Source organism: Pungitius pungitius, chromosome 5 (assembly GCF_949316345.1).
Source record: "Pungitius pungitius chromosome 5, fPunPun2.1, whole genome shotgun sequence".
Classification (NCBI taxonomy): domain Eukaryota; kingdom Metazoa; phylum Chordata; class Actinopteri; order Perciformes; family Gasterosteidae; genus Pungitius; species Pungitius pungitius.
In genome coordinates, this window is record NC_084904.1 from 8,078,737 (window position 1) to 8,096,539 (window position 17,803).

The 17,803-nt window shown below is 38.0% G+C and overlaps 33 non-coding genes across 33 annotated transcripts; all 33 read left to right on the forward strand.

Annotated features, from left to right (window-relative positions):
* Positions 1-21: 21 nt before the first annotated feature.
* trnal-aag (transfer RNA leucine (anticodon AAG)) lies at positions 22-104 on the forward strand. The gene has a single exon. It is a non-coding gene; the product is annotated as a tRNA-Leu (tRNA).
* A 455-nt stretch (positions 105-559) lies between these two features.
* Positions 560-642, forward strand: trnal-aag (transfer RNA leucine (anticodon AAG)). Its single transcript has one exon. It is a non-coding gene; the product is annotated as a tRNA-Leu (tRNA).
* A 455-nt stretch (positions 643-1,097) lies between these two features.
* On the forward strand, positions 1,098-1,180 carry trnal-aag (transfer RNA leucine (anticodon AAG)). The gene has a single exon. It is a non-coding gene; the product is annotated as a tRNA-Leu (tRNA).
* A 456-nt stretch (positions 1,181-1,636) lies between these two features.
* Positions 1,637-1,719, forward strand: trnal-aag (transfer RNA leucine (anticodon AAG)). The gene has a single exon. It is a non-coding gene; the product is annotated as a tRNA-Leu (tRNA).
* A 455-nt stretch (positions 1,720-2,174) lies between these two features.
* trnal-aag (transfer RNA leucine (anticodon AAG)) lies at positions 2,175-2,257 on the forward strand. Its single transcript has one exon. It is a non-coding gene; the product is annotated as a tRNA-Leu (tRNA).
* Positions 2,258-2,715: 458 nt separating this feature from the next.
* trnal-aag (transfer RNA leucine (anticodon AAG)) lies at positions 2,716-2,798 on the forward strand. Its single transcript has one exon. It is a non-coding gene; the product is annotated as a tRNA-Leu (tRNA).
* Positions 2,799-3,256: 458 nt separating this feature from the next.
* On the forward strand, positions 3,257-3,339 carry trnal-aag (transfer RNA leucine (anticodon AAG)). Its single transcript has one exon. It is a non-coding gene; the product is annotated as a tRNA-Leu (tRNA).
* Positions 3,340-3,792: 453 nt separating this feature from the next.
* trnal-aag (transfer RNA leucine (anticodon AAG)) lies at positions 3,793-3,875 on the forward strand. The gene has a single exon. It is a non-coding gene; the product is annotated as a tRNA-Leu (tRNA).
* A 455-nt stretch (positions 3,876-4,330) lies between these two features.
* trnal-aag (transfer RNA leucine (anticodon AAG)) lies at positions 4,331-4,413 on the forward strand. The gene has a single exon. It is a non-coding gene; the product is annotated as a tRNA-Leu (tRNA).
* A 458-nt stretch (positions 4,414-4,871) lies between these two features.
* Positions 4,872-4,954, forward strand: trnal-aag (transfer RNA leucine (anticodon AAG)). The gene has a single exon. It is a non-coding gene; the product is annotated as a tRNA-Leu (tRNA).
* Positions 4,955-5,407: 453 nt separating this feature from the next.
* On the forward strand, positions 5,408-5,490 carry trnal-aag (transfer RNA leucine (anticodon AAG)). The gene has a single exon. It is a non-coding gene; the product is annotated as a tRNA-Leu (tRNA).
* Positions 5,491-5,945: 455 nt separating this feature from the next.
* On the forward strand, positions 5,946-6,028 carry trnal-aag (transfer RNA leucine (anticodon AAG)). Its single transcript has one exon. It is a non-coding gene; the product is annotated as a tRNA-Leu (tRNA).
* A 458-nt stretch (positions 6,029-6,486) lies between these two features.
* Positions 6,487-6,569, forward strand: trnal-aag (transfer RNA leucine (anticodon AAG)). The gene has a single exon. It is a non-coding gene; the product is annotated as a tRNA-Leu (tRNA).
* Positions 6,570-7,022: 453 nt separating this feature from the next.
* Positions 7,023-7,105, forward strand: trnal-aag (transfer RNA leucine (anticodon AAG)). The gene has a single exon. It is a non-coding gene; the product is annotated as a tRNA-Leu (tRNA).
* A 455-nt stretch (positions 7,106-7,560) lies between these two features.
* trnal-aag (transfer RNA leucine (anticodon AAG)) lies at positions 7,561-7,643 on the forward strand. Its single transcript has one exon. It is a non-coding gene; the product is annotated as a tRNA-Leu (tRNA).
* Positions 7,644-8,101: 458 nt separating this feature from the next.
* On the forward strand, positions 8,102-8,184 carry trnal-aag (transfer RNA leucine (anticodon AAG)). The gene has a single exon. It is a non-coding gene; the product is annotated as a tRNA-Leu (tRNA).
* Positions 8,185-8,639: 455 nt separating this feature from the next.
* On the forward strand, positions 8,640-8,722 carry trnal-aag (transfer RNA leucine (anticodon AAG)). Its single transcript has one exon. It is a non-coding gene; the product is annotated as a tRNA-Leu (tRNA).
* A 458-nt stretch (positions 8,723-9,180) lies between these two features.
* trnal-aag (transfer RNA leucine (anticodon AAG)) lies at positions 9,181-9,263 on the forward strand. The gene has a single exon. It is a non-coding gene; the product is annotated as a tRNA-Leu (tRNA).
* A 455-nt stretch (positions 9,264-9,718) lies between these two features.
* Positions 9,719-9,801, forward strand: trnal-aag (transfer RNA leucine (anticodon AAG)). Its single transcript has one exon. It is a non-coding gene; the product is annotated as a tRNA-Leu (tRNA).
* A 458-nt stretch (positions 9,802-10,259) lies between these two features.
* Positions 10,260-10,342, forward strand: trnal-aag (transfer RNA leucine (anticodon AAG)). The gene has a single exon. It is a non-coding gene; the product is annotated as a tRNA-Leu (tRNA).
* A 455-nt stretch (positions 10,343-10,797) lies between these two features.
* On the forward strand, positions 10,798-10,880 carry trnal-aag (transfer RNA leucine (anticodon AAG)). Its single transcript has one exon. It is a non-coding gene; the product is annotated as a tRNA-Leu (tRNA).
* Positions 10,881-11,335: 455 nt separating this feature from the next.
* On the forward strand, positions 11,336-11,418 carry trnal-aag (transfer RNA leucine (anticodon AAG)). Its single transcript has one exon. It is a non-coding gene; the product is annotated as a tRNA-Leu (tRNA).
* A 456-nt stretch (positions 11,419-11,874) lies between these two features.
* trnal-aag (transfer RNA leucine (anticodon AAG)) lies at positions 11,875-11,957 on the forward strand. The gene has a single exon. It is a non-coding gene; the product is annotated as a tRNA-Leu (tRNA).
* A 455-nt stretch (positions 11,958-12,412) lies between these two features.
* trnal-aag (transfer RNA leucine (anticodon AAG)) lies at positions 12,413-12,495 on the forward strand. The gene has a single exon. It is a non-coding gene; the product is annotated as a tRNA-Leu (tRNA).
* Positions 12,496-12,953: 458 nt separating this feature from the next.
* Positions 12,954-13,036, forward strand: trnal-aag (transfer RNA leucine (anticodon AAG)). Its single transcript has one exon. It is a non-coding gene; the product is annotated as a tRNA-Leu (tRNA).
* Positions 13,037-13,492: 456 nt separating this feature from the next.
* trnal-aag (transfer RNA leucine (anticodon AAG)) lies at positions 13,493-13,575 on the forward strand. Its single transcript has one exon. It is a non-coding gene; the product is annotated as a tRNA-Leu (tRNA).
* A 455-nt stretch (positions 13,576-14,030) lies between these two features.
* Positions 14,031-14,113, forward strand: trnal-aag (transfer RNA leucine (anticodon AAG)). The gene has a single exon. It is a non-coding gene; the product is annotated as a tRNA-Leu (tRNA).
* Positions 14,114-14,571: 458 nt separating this feature from the next.
* Positions 14,572-14,654, forward strand: trnal-aag (transfer RNA leucine (anticodon AAG)). Its single transcript has one exon. It is a non-coding gene; the product is annotated as a tRNA-Leu (tRNA).
* A 453-nt stretch (positions 14,655-15,107) lies between these two features.
* Positions 15,108-15,190, forward strand: trnal-aag (transfer RNA leucine (anticodon AAG)). Its single transcript has one exon. It is a non-coding gene; the product is annotated as a tRNA-Leu (tRNA).
* Positions 15,191-15,645: 455 nt separating this feature from the next.
* trnal-aag (transfer RNA leucine (anticodon AAG)) lies at positions 15,646-15,728 on the forward strand. Its single transcript has one exon. It is a non-coding gene; the product is annotated as a tRNA-Leu (tRNA).
* Positions 15,729-16,186: 458 nt separating this feature from the next.
* trnal-aag (transfer RNA leucine (anticodon AAG)) lies at positions 16,187-16,269 on the forward strand. Its single transcript has one exon. It is a non-coding gene; the product is annotated as a tRNA-Leu (tRNA).
* Positions 16,270-16,724: 455 nt separating this feature from the next.
* Positions 16,725-16,807, forward strand: trnal-aag (transfer RNA leucine (anticodon AAG)). The gene has a single exon. It is a non-coding gene; the product is annotated as a tRNA-Leu (tRNA).
* A 455-nt stretch (positions 16,808-17,262) lies between these two features.
* On the forward strand, positions 17,263-17,345 carry trnal-aag (transfer RNA leucine (anticodon AAG)). The gene has a single exon. It is a non-coding gene; the product is annotated as a tRNA-Leu (tRNA).
* Positions 17,346-17,803: the final 458 nt, after the last annotated feature.

Sequence of the window (17,803 nt, forward strand, 5' to 3'; positions counted from 1 at the left end):
AATGCCTTACATCATTTTCAAGTCAGGATGGCCGAGTGGTCTAAGGCGCTGCGTTAAGGTCGCAGTCTCCCCTGGAGGCGTGGGTTCAAATCCCACTTCTGACAAATGGTCTCGCTTCTTCGTTGGATATGTTTGTTGAAAGGTATTTGGAAACGAAGATCAGAGATGGATTTTATGTTAAGTTACAGAAGTTGTAATCACAAAGAAATTAATGCATTTAAATGCTCTCGACATACCATAAAATACAAACCACTTTTGACTTAATTTTTCAACTTTGGAAACGTATTGCTGCCAGAAGTGTTTAGGTTTTGTAAGTCCAAAACATGAGGTTGGAAGGTAAACCTTGAAAACAGGCCATAATGTAACAAAGTAATCTACCTTAAAAATGCACTTATGTCAATGCTACACACAGTGCCTCAAGAAATGACGCTCCAGCACGGCACTATATCACATCTGATATTTCATGCTGTGTTGTACAAAAGATGCGGAATTCACCAACATAGTCAATAAAGGACATCCTGGTATTTATTATAATTTCAATGCCTTACATCATTTTCAAGTCAGGATGGCCGAGTGGTCTAAGGCGCTGCGTTAAGGTCGCAGTCTCCCCTGGAGGCGTGGGTTCAAATCCCACTTCTGACAAATGGTCTCGCTTCTTCATTGGATATGTTTGTTGAAAGGTATTTGGAAACGAAGATCAGAGATGGATTTTATGTTAAGTTACAGATGTTGTAATCACAAAGAAATTAATGCATTTAAATGCTCTCGACATACCATAAAATACAAACCACTTTTGACTTAATTTTTCAACTTTGGAAACGTATTGCTGCCAGAAGTGTTTAGGTTTTGTAAGTCCAAAAAATGACGTTGGAAGGTAAACCTGGAAAAAAGGCCATAATGTAACAAAGTAATCTACCTTAAAAATGCACTTATGTCAATGCTACACACAGTGCCTCAAGAAATGACGCTCCAGCACGGCACTATATCACATCTGATATTTCATGCTGTGTTGTACAAAAGATGCGGAATTCAACAACATAGTCAATAAAGGACATCCTGGTATTTATTATAATTTCTATGCCTTACATCATTTTCAAGTCAGGATGGCCGAGTGGTCTAAGGCGCTGCGTTAAGGTCGCAGTCTCCCCTGGAGGCGTGGGTTCAAATCCCACTTCTGACAAATGGTCTCGCTTCTTCGTTGGATATGTTGTTTGTTGAAAGGTATTTGGAAACGAAGATCAGAGATGGATTTTATGTTAAGTTACAGATGTTGTAATCACAAAGAAATTAATGCATTTAAATGCTCTCGACATACCATAAAATACAAACCACTTTTGACTTAATTTTTCAACTTTGGAAACGTATTGCTGCCAGAAGTGTTTAGGTTTTGTAAGTCCAAAACATGAGGTTGGAAGGTAAACCTTGAAAACAGGCCATAATGTTACAAAGTAATCTACCTTAAAAATGCACTTATGTCAATGCTACACACAGTGCCTCAAGAAATGACGCTCCAGCACGGCACTATATCACATCTGATATTTCATGCTGTGTTGTAGAAAAGATAAGGAATTCACCAACAGTCAATAAAGGACATCCTGGTATTTATTATAATTTCAATGCCTTACATCATTTTCAAGTGAGGATGGCCGAGTGGTCTAAGGCGCTGCGTTAAGGTCGCAGTCTCCCCTGGAGGCGTGGGTTCAAATCCCACTTCTGACAAATGGTCTCGCTTCTTCATTGGATATGTTTGTTGAAAGGTATTTGGAAACGAAGATCAGAGATGGATTTTATGTTAAGTTACAGATGTCGTAATCACAAAGAAATTAATGCATTTAAATGCTCTCGACATACCATAAAATACAAACCACTTTTGACTTAATTTTTCAACTTTGGAAACGTATTGCTGCCAGAAGTGTTTAGGTTTTGTAAGTCCAAAACATGAGGTTGGAAGGTAAACCTTGAAAACAGGCCATAATGTAACAAAGTAATCTACCTTAAAAATGCACTTATGTCAATGCTACACACAGTGCCTCAAGAAATGACGCTCCAGCACGGCACTATATCACATCTGATATTTCATGCTGTGTTGTACAAAAGATGCGGAATTCAACAACATAGTCAATAAAGGACATCCTGGTATTTATTATAATTTCTATGCCTTACATCATTTTCAAGTCAGGATGGCCGAGTGGTCTAAGGCGCTGCGTTAAGGTCGCAGTCTCCCCTGGAGGCGTGGGTTCAAATCCCACTTCTGACAAATGGTCTCGCTTCTTCGTTGGATATGTTGTTTGTTGAAAGGTATTTGGAAACGAAGATCAGAGATGGATTTTATGTTAAGTTACAGATGTTGTAATCACAAAGAAATTAATGCATTTAAATGCTCTCGACATACCATAAAATACAAACCACTTTTGACTTAATTTTTCAACTTTGGAAACGTATTGCTGCCAGAAGTGTTTAGGTTTTGTAAGTCCAAAAAATGACGTTGGAAGGTAAACCTGGAAAAAAGGCCATAATGTAACAAAGTAATCTACCTTAAAAATGCACTTATGTCAATGCTACACACAGTGCCTCAAGAAATGACGCTCCAGCACGGCACTATATCACATCTGATATTTCATGCTGTGTTGTACAAAAGATAAGGAATTCACCAACATAGTCAATAAAGGACATCCTGGTATTTATTATAATTTCAATGCCTTACATCATTTTTAAGTCAGGATGGCCGAGTGGTCTAAGGCGCTGCGTTAAGGTCGCAGTCTCCCCTGGAGGCGTGGGTTCAAATCCCACTTCTGACAAATGGTCTCGCTTCTTCGTTGGATATGTTGTTTGTTGAAAGGTATTTGGAAACGAAGATCAGAGATGGATTTTATGTTAAGTTACAGATGTTGTAATCACAAAGAAATTAATGCATTTAAATGCTCTCGACATACCATAAAATACAAACCACTTTTGACTTAATTTTTCAACTTTGGAAACGTATTGCTGCCAGAAGTGTTTAGGTTTTGTAAGTCCAAAACATGAGGTTGGAAGGTAAACCTTGAAAACAGGCCATAATGTAACAAAGTAATCTACCTTAAAAATGCACTTATGTCAATGCTACACACAGTGCCTCAAGAAATGACGCTCCAGCACGGCACTATATCACATCTGATATTTCATGCTGTGTTGTACAAAAGATGCGGAATTCAACAACATAGTCAATAAAGGACATCCTGGTATTTATTATAATTTCAATGCCTTACATCATTTTCAAGTCAGGATGGCCGAGTGGTCTAAGGCGCTGCGTTAAGGTCGCAGTCTCCCCTGGAGGCGTGGGTTCAAATCCCACTTCTGACAAATGGTCTCGCTTCTTCGTTGGATATGTTTGTTGAAAGGTATTTGGAAACGAAGATCAGAGATGGATTTTATGTTAAGTTACAGAAGTTGTAATCACAAAGAAATTAATGCATTTAAATGCTCTCGACATACCATAAAATACAAACCACTTTTGACTTAATTTTTCAACTTTGGAAACGTATTGCTGCCAGAAGTGTTTAGGTTTTGTAAGTCCAAAAAATGACGTTGGAAGGTAAACCTTGAAAAAAGGCCATAATGTAACAAAGTAATCTACCTTAAAAATGCACTTATGTCAATGCTACACACAGTGCCTCAAGAAATGACGCTCCAGCACGGCACTATATCACATCTGATATTTTATGCTGTGTTGTAGAAAAGATAAGGAATTCACCAACAGTCAATAAAGGACATCCTGGTATTTATTATAATTTCAATGCCTTACATCATTTTCAAGTGAGGATGGCCGAGTGGTCTAAGGCGCTGCGTTAAGGTCGCAGTCTCCCCTGGAGGCGTGGGTTCAAATCCCACTTCTGACAAATGGTCTCGCTTCTTCATTGGATATGTTTGTTGAAAGGTATTTGGAAACGAAGATCAGAGATGTATTTTATGTTAAGTTACAGATGTCGTAATCACAAAGAAATTAATGCATTTAAATGCTCTCGACATACCATAAAATACAAACCACTTTTGACTTAATTTTTCAACTTTGGAAACGTATTGCTGCCAGAAGTGTTTAGGTTTTGTAAGTCCAAAACATGAGGTTGGAAGGTAAACCTTGAAAACAGGCCATAATGTAACAAAGTAATCTACCTTAAAAATGCACTTATGTCAATGCTACACACAGTGCCTCAAGAAATGACGCTCCAGCACGGCACTATATCACATCTGATATTTCATGCTGTGTTGTACAAAAGATGCGGAATTCAACAACATAGTCAATAAAGGACATCCTGGTATTTATTATAATTTCTATGCCTTACATCATTTTCAAGTCAGGATGGCCGAGTGGTCTAAGGCGCTGCGTTAAGGTCGCAGTCTCCCCTGGAGGCGTGGGTTCAAATCCCACTTCTGACAAATGGTCTCGCTTCTTCGTTGGATATGTTGTTTGTTGAAAGGTATTTGGAAACGAAGATCAGAGATGGATTTTATGTTAAGTTACAGATGTTGTAATCACAAAGAAATTAATGCATTTAAATGCTCTCGACATACCATAAAATACAAACCACTTTTGACTTAATTTTTCAACTTTGGAAACGTATTGCTGCCAGAAGTGTTTAGGTTTTGTAAGTCCAAAACATGAGGTTGGAAGGTAAACCTTGAAAACAGGCCATAATGTTACAAAGTAATCTACCTTAAAAATGCACTTATGTCAATGCTACACACAGTGCCTCAAGAAATGACGCTCCAGCACGGCACTATATCACATCTGATATTTCATGCTGTGTTGTACAAAAGATGCGGAATTCAACAACATAGTCAATAAAGGACATCCTGGTATTTATTATAATTTCAATGCCTTACATCATTTTCAAGTCAGGATGGCCGAGTGGTCTAAGGCGCTGCGTTAAGGTCGCAGTCTCCCCTGGAGGCGTGGGTTCAAATCCCACTTCTGACAAATGGTCTCGCTTCTTCGTTGGATATGTTTGTTGAAAGGTATTTGGAAACGAAGATCAGAGATGGATTTTATGTTAAGTTACAGAAGTTGTAATCACAAAGAAATTAATGCATTTAAATGCTCTCGACATACCATAAAATACAAACCACTTTTGACTTAATTTTTCAACTTTGGAAACGTATTGCTGCCAGAAGTGTTTAGGTTTTATAAGTCCAAAAAATGACGTTGGAAGGTAAACCTTGAAAAAAGGCCATAATGTAACAAAGTAATCTACCTTAAAAATGCACTTATGTCAATGCTACACACAGTGCCTCAAGAAATGACGCTCCAGCACGGCACTATATCACATCTGATATTTCATGCTGTGTTGTAGAAAAGATAAGGAATTCACCAACAGTCAATAAAGGACATCCTGGTATTTATTATAATTTCAATGCCTTACATCATTTTCAAGTGAGGATGGCCGAGTGGTCTAAGGCGCTGCGTTAAGGTCGCAGTCTCCCCTGGAGGCGTGGGTTCAAATCCCACTTCTGACAAATGGTCTCGCTTCTTCATTGGATATGTTTGTTGAAAGGTATTTGGAAACGAAGATCAGAGATGTATTTTATGTTAAGTTACAGATGTCGTAATCACAAAGAAATTAATGCATTTAAATGCTCTCGACATACCATAAAATACAAACCACTTTTGACTTAATTTTTCAACTTTGGAAACGTATTGCTGCCAGAAGTGTTTAGGTTTTGTAAGTCCAAAACATGAGGTTGGAAGGTAAACCTTGAAAACAGGCCATAATGTAACAAAGTAATCTACCTTAAAAATGCACTTATGTCAATGCTACACACAGTGCCTCAAGAAATGACGCTCCAGCACGGCACTATATCACATCTGATATTTCATGCTGTGTTGTACAAAAGATGCGGAATTCAACAACATAGTCAATAAAGGACATCCTGGTATTTATTATAATTTCTATGCCTTACATCATTTTCAAGTCAGGATGGCCGAGTGGTCTAAGGCGCTGCGTTAAGGTCGCAGTCTCCCCTGGAGGCGTGGGTTCAAATCCCACTTCTGACAAATGGTCTCGCTTCTTCGTTGGATATGTTGTTTGTTGAAAGGTATTTGGAAACGAAGATCAGAGATGGATTTTATGTTAAGTTACAGATGTTGTAATCACAAAGAAATTAATGCATTTAAATGCTCTCGACATACCATAAAATACAAACCACTTTTGACTTAATTTTTCAACTTTGGAAACGTATTGCTGCCAGAAGTGTTTAGGTTTTGTAAGTCCAAAACATGAGGTTGGAAGGTAAACCTTGAAAACAGGCCATAATGTTACAAAGTAATCTACCTTAAAAATGCACTTATGTCAATGCTACACACAGTGCCTCAAGAAATGACGCTCCAGCACGGCACTATATCACATCTGATATTTCATGCTGTGTTGTACAAAAGATGCGGAATTCAACAACATAGTCAATAAAGGACATCCTGGTATTTATTATAATTTCAATGCCTTACATCATTTTCAAGTCAGGATGGCCGAGTGGTCTAAGGCGCTGCGTTAAGGTCGCAGTCTCCCCTGGAGGCGTGGGTTCAAATCCCACTTCTGACAAATGGTCTCGCTTCTTCGTTGGATATGTTTGTTGAAAGGTATTTGGAAACGAAGATCAGAGATGGATTTTATGTTAAGTTACAGAAGTTGTAATCACAAAGAAATTAATGCATTTAAATGCTCTCGACATACCATAAAATACAAACCACTTTTGACTTAATTTTTCAACTTTGGAAACGTATTGCTGCCAGAAGTGTTTAGGTTTTATAAGTCCAAAAAATGACGTTGGAAGGTAAACCTTGAAAAAAGGCCATAATGTAACAAAGTAATCTACCTTAAAAATGCACTTATGTCAATGCTACACACAGTGCCTCAAGAAATGACGCTCCAGCACGGCACTATATCACATCTGATATTTCATGCTGTGTTGTAGAAAAGATAAGGAATTCACCAACAGTCAATAAAGGACATCCTGGTATTTATTATAATTTCAATGCCTTACATCATTTTCAAGTGAGGATGGCCGAGTGGTCTAAGGCGCTGCGTTAAGGTCGCAGTCTCCCCTGGAGGCGTGGGTTCAAATCCCACTTCTGACAAATGGTCTCGCTTCTTCATTGGATATGTTTGTTGAAAGGTATTTGGAAACGAAGATCAGAGATGTATTTTATGTTAAGTTACAGATGTCGTAATCACAAAGAAATTAATGCATTTAAATGCTCTCGACATACCATAAAATACAAACCACTTTTGACTTAATTTTTCAACTTTGGAAACGTATTGCTGCCAGAAGTGTTTAGGTTTTGTAAGTCCAAAACATGAGGTTGGAAGGTAAACCTTGAAAACAGGCCATAATGTAACAAAGTAATCTACCTTAAAAATGCACTTATGTCAATGCTACACACAGTGCCTCAAGAAATGACGCTCCAGCACGGCACTATATCACATCTGATATTTCATGCTGTGTTGTACAAAAGATGCGGAATTCAACAACATAGTCAATAAAGGACATCCTGGTATTTATTATAATTTCTATGCCTTACATCATTTTCAAGTCAGGATGGCCGAGTGGTCTAAGGCGCTGCGTTAAGGTCGCAGTCTCCCCTGGAGGCGTGGGTTCAAATCCCACTTCTGACAAATGGTCTCGCTTCTTCGTTGGATATGTTGTTTGTTGAAAGGTATTTGGAAACGAAGATCAGAGATGGATTTTATGTTAAGTTACAGATGTTGTAATCACAAAGAAATTAATGCATTTAAATGCTCTCGACATACCATAAAATACAAACCACTTTTGACTTAATTTTTCAACTTTGGAAACGTATTGCTGCCAGAAGTGTTTAGGTTTTGTAAGTCCAAAACATGAGGTTGGAAGGTAAACCTTGAAAACAGGCCATAATGTTACAAAGTAATCTACCTTAAAAATGCACTTATGTCAATGCTACACACAGTGCCTCAAGAAATGACGCTCCAGCACGGCACTATATCACATCTGATATTTCATGCTGTGTTGTACAAAAGATGCGGAATTCAACAACATAGTCAATAAAGGACATCCTGGTATTTATTATAATTTCTATGCCTTACATCATTTTCAAGTCAGGATGGCCGAGTGGTCTAAGGCGCTGCGTTAAGGTCGCAGTCTCCCCTGGAGGCGTGGGTTCAAATCCCACTTCTGACAAATGGTCTCGCTTCTTCGTTGGATATGTTTGTTGAAAGGTATTTGGAAACGAAGATCAGAGATGGATTTTATGTTAAGTTACAGAAGTTGTAATCACAAAGAAATTAATGCATTTAAATGCTCTCGACATACCATAAAATACAAACCACTTTTGACTTAATTTTTCAACTTTGGAAACGTATTGCTGCCAGAAGTGTTTAGGTTTTGTAAGTCCAAAAAATGACGTTGGAAGGTAAACCTTGAAAAAAGGCCATAATGTAACAAAGTAATCTACCTTAAAAATGCACTTATGTCAATGCTACACACAGTGCCTCAAGAAATGACGCTCCAGCACGGCACTATATCACATCTGATATTTCATGCTGTGTTGTACAAAAGATAAGGAATTCAACAACATAGTCAATAAAGGACATCCTGGTATTTATTATAATTTCAATGCCTTACATCATTTTCAAGTCAGGATGGCCGAGTGGTCTAAGGCGCTGCGTTAAGGTCGCAGTCTTCCCTGGAGGCGTGGGTTCAAATCCCACTTCTGACAAATGGTCTCGCTTCTTCGTTGGATATGTTGTTTGTTGAAAGGTATTTGGAAATGAAGATCAGAGATGGATTTTATGTTAAGTTACAGATGTTGTAATCACAAAGAAATTAATGCATTTAAATGCTCTCGACATACCATAAAATACAAACCACTTTTGACTTAATTTTTCAACTTTGGAAACGTATTGCTGCCAGAAGTGTTTAGGTTTTGTAAGTCCAAAACATGAGGTTGGAAGGTAAACCTTGAAAACAGGCCATAATGTAACAAAGTAATCTACCTTAAAAATGCACTTATGTCAATGCTACACACAGTGCCTCAAGAAATGACGCTCCAGCACGGCACTATATCACATCTGATATTTCATGCTGTGTTGTACAAAATATGCGGAATTCACCAACATAGTCAATAAAGGACATCCTGGTATTTATTATAATTTCAATGCCTTACATCGATTTTAAGTCAGGATGGCCGAGTGGTCTAAGGCGCTGCGTTAAGGTCGCAGTCTCCCCTGGAGGCGTGGGTTCAAATCCCACTTCTGACAAATGGTCTCGCTTCTTCATTGGATATGTTTGTTGAAAGGTATTTGGAAACGAAGATCAGAGATGGATTTTATGTTAAGTTACAGATGTTGTAATCACAAAGAAATTAATGCATTTAAATGCTCTCGACATACCATAAAATACAAACCACTTTTGACTTAATTTTTCAACTTTGGAAACGTATTGCTGCCAGAAGTGTTTAGGTTTTGTAAGTCCAAAAAATGACGTTGGAAGGTAAACCTGGAAAAAAGGCCATAATGTAACAAAGTAATCTACCTTAAAAATGCACTTATGTCAATGCTACACACAGTGCCTCAAGAAATGACGCTCCAGCACGGCACTATATCACATCTGATATTTCATGCTGTGTTGTACAAAAGATGCGGAATTCAACAACATAGTCAATAAAGGACATCCTGGTATTTATTATAATTTCTATGCCTTACATCATTTTCAAGTCAGGATGGCCGAGTGGTCTAAGGCGCTGCGTTAAGGTCGCAGTCTCCCCTGGAGGCGTGGGTTCAAATCCCACTTCTGACAAATGGTCTCGCTTCTTCGTTGGATATGTTGTTTGTTGAAAGGTATTTGGAAATGAAGATCAGAGATGGATTTTATGTTAAGTTACAGATGTTGTAATCACAAAGAAATTAATGCATTTAAATGCTCTCGACATACCATAAAATACAAACCACTTTTGACTTAATTTTTCAACTTTGGAAACGTATTGCTGCCAGAAGTGTTTAGGTTTTGTAAGTCCAAAACATGAGGTTGGAAGGTAAACCTTGAAAACAGGCCATAATGTAACAAAGTAATCTACCTTAAAAATGCACTTATGTCAATGCTACACACAGTGCCTCAAGAAATGACGCTCCAGCACGGCACTATATCACATCTGATATTTCATGCTGTGTTGTACAAAATATGCGGAATTCACCAACATAGTCAATAAAGGACATCCTGGTATTTATTATAATTTCAATGCCTTACATCGATTTTAAGTCAGGATGGCCGAGTGGTCTAAGGCGCTGCGTTAAGGTCGCAGTCTCCCCTGGAGGCGTGGGTTCAAATCCCACTTCTGACAAATGGTCTCGCTTCTTCGTTGGATATGTTTGTTGAAAGGTATTTGGAAACGAAGATCAGAGATGGATTTTATGTTAAGTTACAGAAGTTGTAATCACAAAGAAATTAATGCATTTAAATGCTCTCGACATACCATAAAATACAAACCACTTTTGACTTAATTTTTCAACTTTGGAAACGTATTGCTGCCAGAAGTGTTTAGGTTTTGTAAGTCCAAAACATGAGGTTGGAAGGTAAACCTTGAAAACAGGCCATAATGTAACAAAGTAATCTACCTTAAAAATGCACTTATGTCAATGCTACACACAGTGCCTCAAGAAATGACGCTCCAGCACGGCACTATATCACATCTGATATTTCATGCTGTGTTGTACAAAAGATGCGGAATTCACCAACATAGTCAATAAAGGACATCCTGGTATTTATTATAATTTCAATGCCTTACATCATTTTCAAGTCAGGATGGCCGAGTGGTCTAAGGCGCTGCGTTAAGGTCGCAGTCTCCCCTGGAGGCGTGGGTTCAAATCCCACTTCTGACAAATGGTCTCGCTTCTTCATTGGATATGTTTGTTGAAAGGTATTTGGAAACGAAGATCAGAGATGGATTTTATGTTAAGTTACAGATGTTGTAATCACAAAGAAATTAATGCATTTAAATGCTCTCGACATACCATAAAATACAAACCACTTTTGACTTAATTTTTCAACTTTGGAAACGTATTGCTGCCAGAAGTGTTTAGGTTTTGTAAGTCCAAAAAATGACGTTGGAAGGTAAACCTGGAAAAAAGGCCATAATGTAACAAAGTAATCTACCTTAAAAATGCACTTATGTCAATGCTACACACAGTGCCTCAAGAAATGACGCTCCAGCACGGCACTATATCACATCTGATATTTCATGCTGTGTTGTACAAAAGATGCGGAATTCAACAACATAGTCAATAAAGGACATCCTGGTATTTATTATAATTTCTATGCCTTACATCATTTTCAAGTCAGGATGGCCGAGTGGTCTAAGGCGCTGCGTTAAGGTCGCAGTCTCCCCTGGAGGCGTGGGTTCAAATCCCACTTCTGACAAATGGTCTCGCTTCTTCGTTGGATATGTTGTTTGTTGAAAGGTATTTGGAAACGAAGATCAGAGATGGATTTTATGTTAAGTTACAGATGTTGTAATCACAAAGAAATTAATGCATTTAAATGCTCTCGACATACCATAAAATACAAACCACTTTTGACTTAATTTTTCAACTTTGGAAACGTATTGCTGCCAGAAGTGTTTAGGTTTTGTAAGTCCAAAACATGAGGTTGGAAGGTAAACCTTGAAAACAGGCCATAATGTTACAAAGTAATCTACCTTAAAAATGCACTTATGTCAATGCTACACACAGTGCCTCAAGAAATGACGCTCCAGCACGGCACTATATCACATCTGATATTTCATGCTGTGTTGTAGAAAAGATAAGGAATTCACCAACAGTCAATAAAGGACATCCTGGTATTTATTATAATTTCAATGCCTTACATCATTTTCAAGTGAGGATGGCCGAGTGGTCTAAGGCGCTGCGTTAAGGTCGCAGTCTCCCCTGGAGGCGTGGGTTCAAATCCCACTTCTGACAAATGGTCTCGCTTCTTCATTGGATATGTTTGTTGAAAGGTATTTGGAAACGAAGATCAGAGATGGATTTTATGTTAAGTTACAGATGTCGTAATCACAAAGAAATTAATGCATTTAAATGCTCTCGACATACCATAAAATACAAACCACTTTTGACTTAATTTTTCAACTTTGGAAACGTATTGCTGCCAGAAGTGTTTAGGTTTTGTAAGTCCAAAACATGAGGTTGGAAGGTAAACCTTGAAAACAGGCCATAATGTAACAAAGTAATCTACCTTAAAAATGCACTTATGTCAATGCTACACACAGTGCCTCAAGAAATGACGCTCCAGCACGGCACTATATCACATCTGATATTTCATGCTGTGTTGTACAAAAGATGCGGAATTCAACAACATAGTCAATAAAGGACATCCTGGTATTTATTATAATTTCTATGCCTTACATCATTTTCAAGTCAGGATGGCCGAGTGGTCTAAGGCGCTGCGTTAAGGTCGCAGTCTCCCCTGGAGGCGTGGGTTCAAATCCCACTTCTGACAAATGGTCTCGCTTCTTCGTTGGATATGTTGTTTGTTGAAAGGTATTTGGAAACGAAGATCAGAGATGGATTTTATGTTAAGTTACAGATGTTGTAATCACAAAGAAATTAATGCATTTAAATGCTCTCGACATACCATAAAATACAAACCACTTTTGACTTAATTTTTCAACTTTGGAAACGTATTGCTGCCAGAAGTGTTTAGGTTTTGTAAGTCCAAAAAATGACGTTGGAAGGTAAACCTGGAAAAAAGGCCATAATGTAACAAAGTAATCTACCTTAAAAATGCACTTATGTCAATGCTACACACAGTGCCTCAAGAAATGACGCTCCAGCACGGCACTATATCACATCTGATATTTCATGCTGTGTTGTACAAAAGATAAGGAATTCACCAACATAGTCAATAAAGGACATCCTGGTATTTATTATAATTTCAATGCCTTACATCATTTTTAAGTCAGGATGGCCGAGTGGTCTAAGGCGCTGCGTTAAGGTCGCAGTCTCCCCTGGAGGCGTGGGTTCAAATCCCACTTCTGACAAATGGTCTCGCTTCTTCGTTGGATATGTTGTTTGTTGAAAGGTATTTGGAAACGAAGATCAGAGATGGATTTTATGTTAAGTTACAGATGTTGTAATCACAAAGAAATTAATGCATTTAAATGCTCTCGACATACCATAAAATACAAACCACTTTTGACTTAATTTTTCAACTTTGGAAACGTATTGCTGCCAGAAGTGTTTAGGTTTTGTAAGTCCAAAACATGAGGTTGGAAGGTAAACCTTGAAAACAGGCCATAATGTAACAAAGTAATCTACCTTAAAAATGCACTTATGTCAATGCTACACACAGTGCCTCAAGAAATGACGCTCCAGCACGGCACTATATCACATCTGATATTTTATGCTGTGTTGTAGAAAAGATAAGGAATTCACCAACAGTCAATAAAGGACATCCTGGTATTTATTATAATTTCAATGCCTTACATCATTTTCAAGTGAGGATGGCCGAGTGGTCTAAGGCGCTGCGTTAAGGTCGCAGTCTCCCCTGGAGGCGTGGGTTCAAATCCCACTTCTGACAAATGGTCTCGCTTCTTCATTGGATATGTTTGTTGAAAGGTATTTGGAAACGAAGATCAGAGATGTATTTTATGTTAAGTTACAGATGTCGTAATCACAAAGAAATTAATGCATTTAAATGCTCTCGACATACCATAAAATACAAACCACTTTTGACTTAATTTTTCAACTTTGGAAACGTATTGCTGCCAGAAGTGTTTAGGTTTTGTAAGTCCAAAACATGAGGTTGGAAGGTAAACCTTGAAAACAGGCCATAATGTAACAAAGTAATCTACCTTAAAAATGCACTTATGTCAATGCTACACACAGTGCCTCAAGAAATGACGCTCCAGCACGGCACTATATCACATCTGATATTTCATGCTGTGTTGTACAAAAGATGCGGAATTCAACAACATAGTCAATAAAGGACATCCTGGTATTTATTATAATTTCTATGCCTTACATCATTTTCAAGTCAGGATGGCCGAGTGGTCTAAGGCGCTGCGTTAAGGTCGCAGTCTCCCCTGGAGGCGTGGGTTCAAATCCCACTTCTGACAAATGGTCTCGCTTCTTCGTTGGATATGTTGTTTGTTGAAAGGTATTTGGAAACGAAGATCAGAGATGGATTTTATGTTAAGTTACAGATGTTGTAATCACAAAGAAATTAATGCATTTAAATGCTCTCGACATACCATAAAATACAAACCACTTTTGACTTAATTTTTCAACTTTGGAAACGTATTGCTGCCAGAAGTGTTTAGGTTTTGTAAGTCCAAAACATGAGGTTGGAAGGTAAACCTTGAAAACAGGCCATAATGTTACAAAGTAATCTACCTTAAAAATGCACTTATGTCAATGCTACACACAGTGCCTCAAGAAATGACGCTCCAGCACGGCACTATATCACATCTGATATTTCATGCTGTGTTGTACAAAAGATGCGGAATTCAACAACATAGTCAATAAAGGACATCCTGGTATTTATTATAATTTCTATGCCTTACATCATTTTCAAGTCAGGATGGCCGAGTGGTCTAAGGCGCTGCGTTAAGGTCGCAGTCTCCCCTGGAGGCGTGTGTTCAAATCCCACTTCTGACAAATGGTCTCGCTTCTTCGTTGGATATGTTTGTTGAAAGGTATTTGGAAACGAAGATCAGAGATGGATTTTATGTTAAGTTACAGAAGTTGTAATCACAAAGAAATTAATGCATTTAAATGCTCTCGACATACCATAAAATACAAACCACTTTTGACTTAATTTTTCAACTTTGGAAACGTATTGCTGCCAGAAGTGTTTAGGTTTTGTAAGTCCAAAAAATGACGTTGGAAGGTAAACCTTGAAAAAAGGCCATAATGTAACAAAGTAATCTACCTTAAAAATGCACTTATGTCAATGCTACACACAGTGCCTCAAGAAATGACGCTCCAGCACGGCACTATATCACATCTGATATTTCATGCTGTGTTGTAGAAAAGATAAGGAATTCACCAACAGTCAATAAAGGACATCCTGGTATTTATTATAATTTCAATGCCTTACATCATTTTCAAGTGAGGATGGCCGAGTGGTCTAAGGCGCTGTGTTAAGGTCGCAGTCTCCCCTGGAGGCGTGGGTTCAAATCCCACTTCTGACAAATGGTCTCGCTTCTTCATTGGATATGTTTGTTGAAAGGTATTTGGAAACGAAGATCAGAGATGTATTTTATGTTAAGTTACAGATGTCGTAATCACAAAGAAATTAATGCATTTAAATGCTCTCGACATACCATAAAATACAAACCACTTTTGACTTAATTTTTCAACTTTGGAAACGTATTGCTGCCAGAAGTGTTTAGGTTTTGTAAGTCCAAAACATGAGGTTGGAAGGTAAACCTTGAAAACAGGCCATAATGTAACAAAGTAATCTACCTTAAAAATGCACTTATGTCAATGCTACACACAGTGCCTCAAGAAATGACGCTCCAGCACGGCACTATATCACATCTGATATTTCATGCTGTGTTGTACAAAAGATGCGGAATTCAACAACATAGTCAATAAAGGACATCCTGGTATTTATTATAATTTCTATGCCTTACATCATTTTCAAGTCAGGATGGCCGAGTGGTCTAAGGCGCTGCGTTAAGGTCGCAGTCTCCCCTGGAGGCGTGGGTTCAAATCCCACTTCTGACAAATGGTCTCGCTTCTTCGTTGGATATGTTGTTTGTTGAAAGGTATTTGGAAACGAAGATCAGAGATGGATTTTATGTTAAGTTACAGATGTTGTAATCACAAAGAAATTAATGCATTTAAATGCTCTCGACATACCATAAAATACAAACCACTTTTGACTTAATTTTTCAACTTTGGAAACGTATTGCTGCCAGAAGTGTTTAGGTTTTGTAAGTCCAAAACATGAGGTTGGAAGGTAAACCTTGAAAACAGGCCATAATGTTACAAAGTAATCTACCTTAAAAATGCACTTATGTCAATGCTACACACAGTGCCTCAAGAAATGACGCTCCAGCACGGCACTATATCACATCTGATATTTCATGCTGTGTTGTACAAAAGATGCGGAATTCAACAACATAGTCAATAAAGGACATCCTGGTATTTATTATAATTTCTATGCCTTACATCATTTTCAAGTCAGGATGGCCGAGTGGTCTAAGGCGCTGCGTTAAGGTCGCAGTCTCCCCTGGAGGCGTGGGTTCAAATCCCACTTCTGACAAATGGTCTCGCTTCTTCGTTGGATATGTTTGTTGAAAGGTATTTGGAAACGAAGATCAGAGATGGATTTTATGTTAAGTTACAGAAGTTGTAATCACAAAGAAATTAATGCATTTAAATGCTCTCGACATACCATAAAATACAAACCACTTTTGACTTAATTTTTCAACTTTGGAAACGTATTGCTGCCAGAAGTGTTTAGGTTTTGTAAGTCCAAAACATGAGGTTGGAAGGTAAACCTTGAAAACAGGCCATAATGTAACAAAGTAATCTACCTTAAAAATGCACTTATGTCAATGCTACACACAGTGCCTCAAGAAATGACGCTCCAGCACGGCACTATATCACATCTGATATTTCATGCTGTGTTGTACAAAAGATGCGGAATTCACCAACATAGTCAATAAAGGACATCCTGGTATTTATTATAATTTCAATGCCTTACATCATTTTCAAGTCAGGATGGCCGAGTGGTCTAAGGCGCTGCGTTAAGGTCGCAGTCTCCCCTGGAGGCGTGGGTTCAAATCCCACTTCTGACAAATGGTCTCGCTTCTTCATTGGATATGTTTGTTGAAAGGTATTTGGAAACGAAGATCAGAGATGGATTTTATGTTAAGTTACAGATGTTGTAATCACAAAGAAATTAATGCATTTAAATGCTCTCGACATACCATAAAATACAAACCACTTTTGACTTAATTTTTCAACTTTGGAAACGTATTGCTGCCAGAAGTGTTTAGGTTTTGTAAGTCCAAAAAATGACGTTGGAAGGTAAACCTGGAAAAAAGGCCATAATGTAACAAAGTAATCTACCTTAAAAATGCACTTATGTCAATGCTACACACAGTGCCTCAAGAAATGACGCTCCAGCACGGCACTATATCACATCTGATATTTCATGCTGTGTTGTACAAAAGATGCGGAATTCAACAACATAGTCAATAAAGGACATCCTGGTATTTATTATAATTTCTATGCCTTACATCATTTTCAAGTCAGGATGGCCGAGTGGTCTAAGGCGCTGCGTTAAGGTCGCAGTCTCCCCTGGAGGCGTGGGTTCAAATCCCACTTCTGACAAATGGTCTCGCTTCTTCGTTGGATATGTTGTTTGTTGAAAGGTATTTGGAAACGAAGATCAGAGATGGATTTTATGTTAAGTTACAGATGTTGTAATCACAAAGAAATTAATGCATTTAAATGCTCTCGACATACCATAAAATACAAACCACTTTTGACTTAATTTTTCAACTTTGGAAACGTATTGCTGCCAGAAGTGTTTAGGTTTTGTAAGTCCAAAACATGAGGTTGGAAGGTAAACCTTGAAAACAGGCCATAATGTTACAAAGTAATCTACCTTAAAAATGCACTTATGTCAATGCTACACACAGTGCCTCAAGAAATGACGCTCCAGCACGGCACTATATCACATCTGATATTTCATGCTGTGTTGTACAAAAGATGCGGAATTCAACAACATAGTCAATAAAGGACATCCTGGTATTTATTATAATTTCTATGCCTTACATCATTTTCAA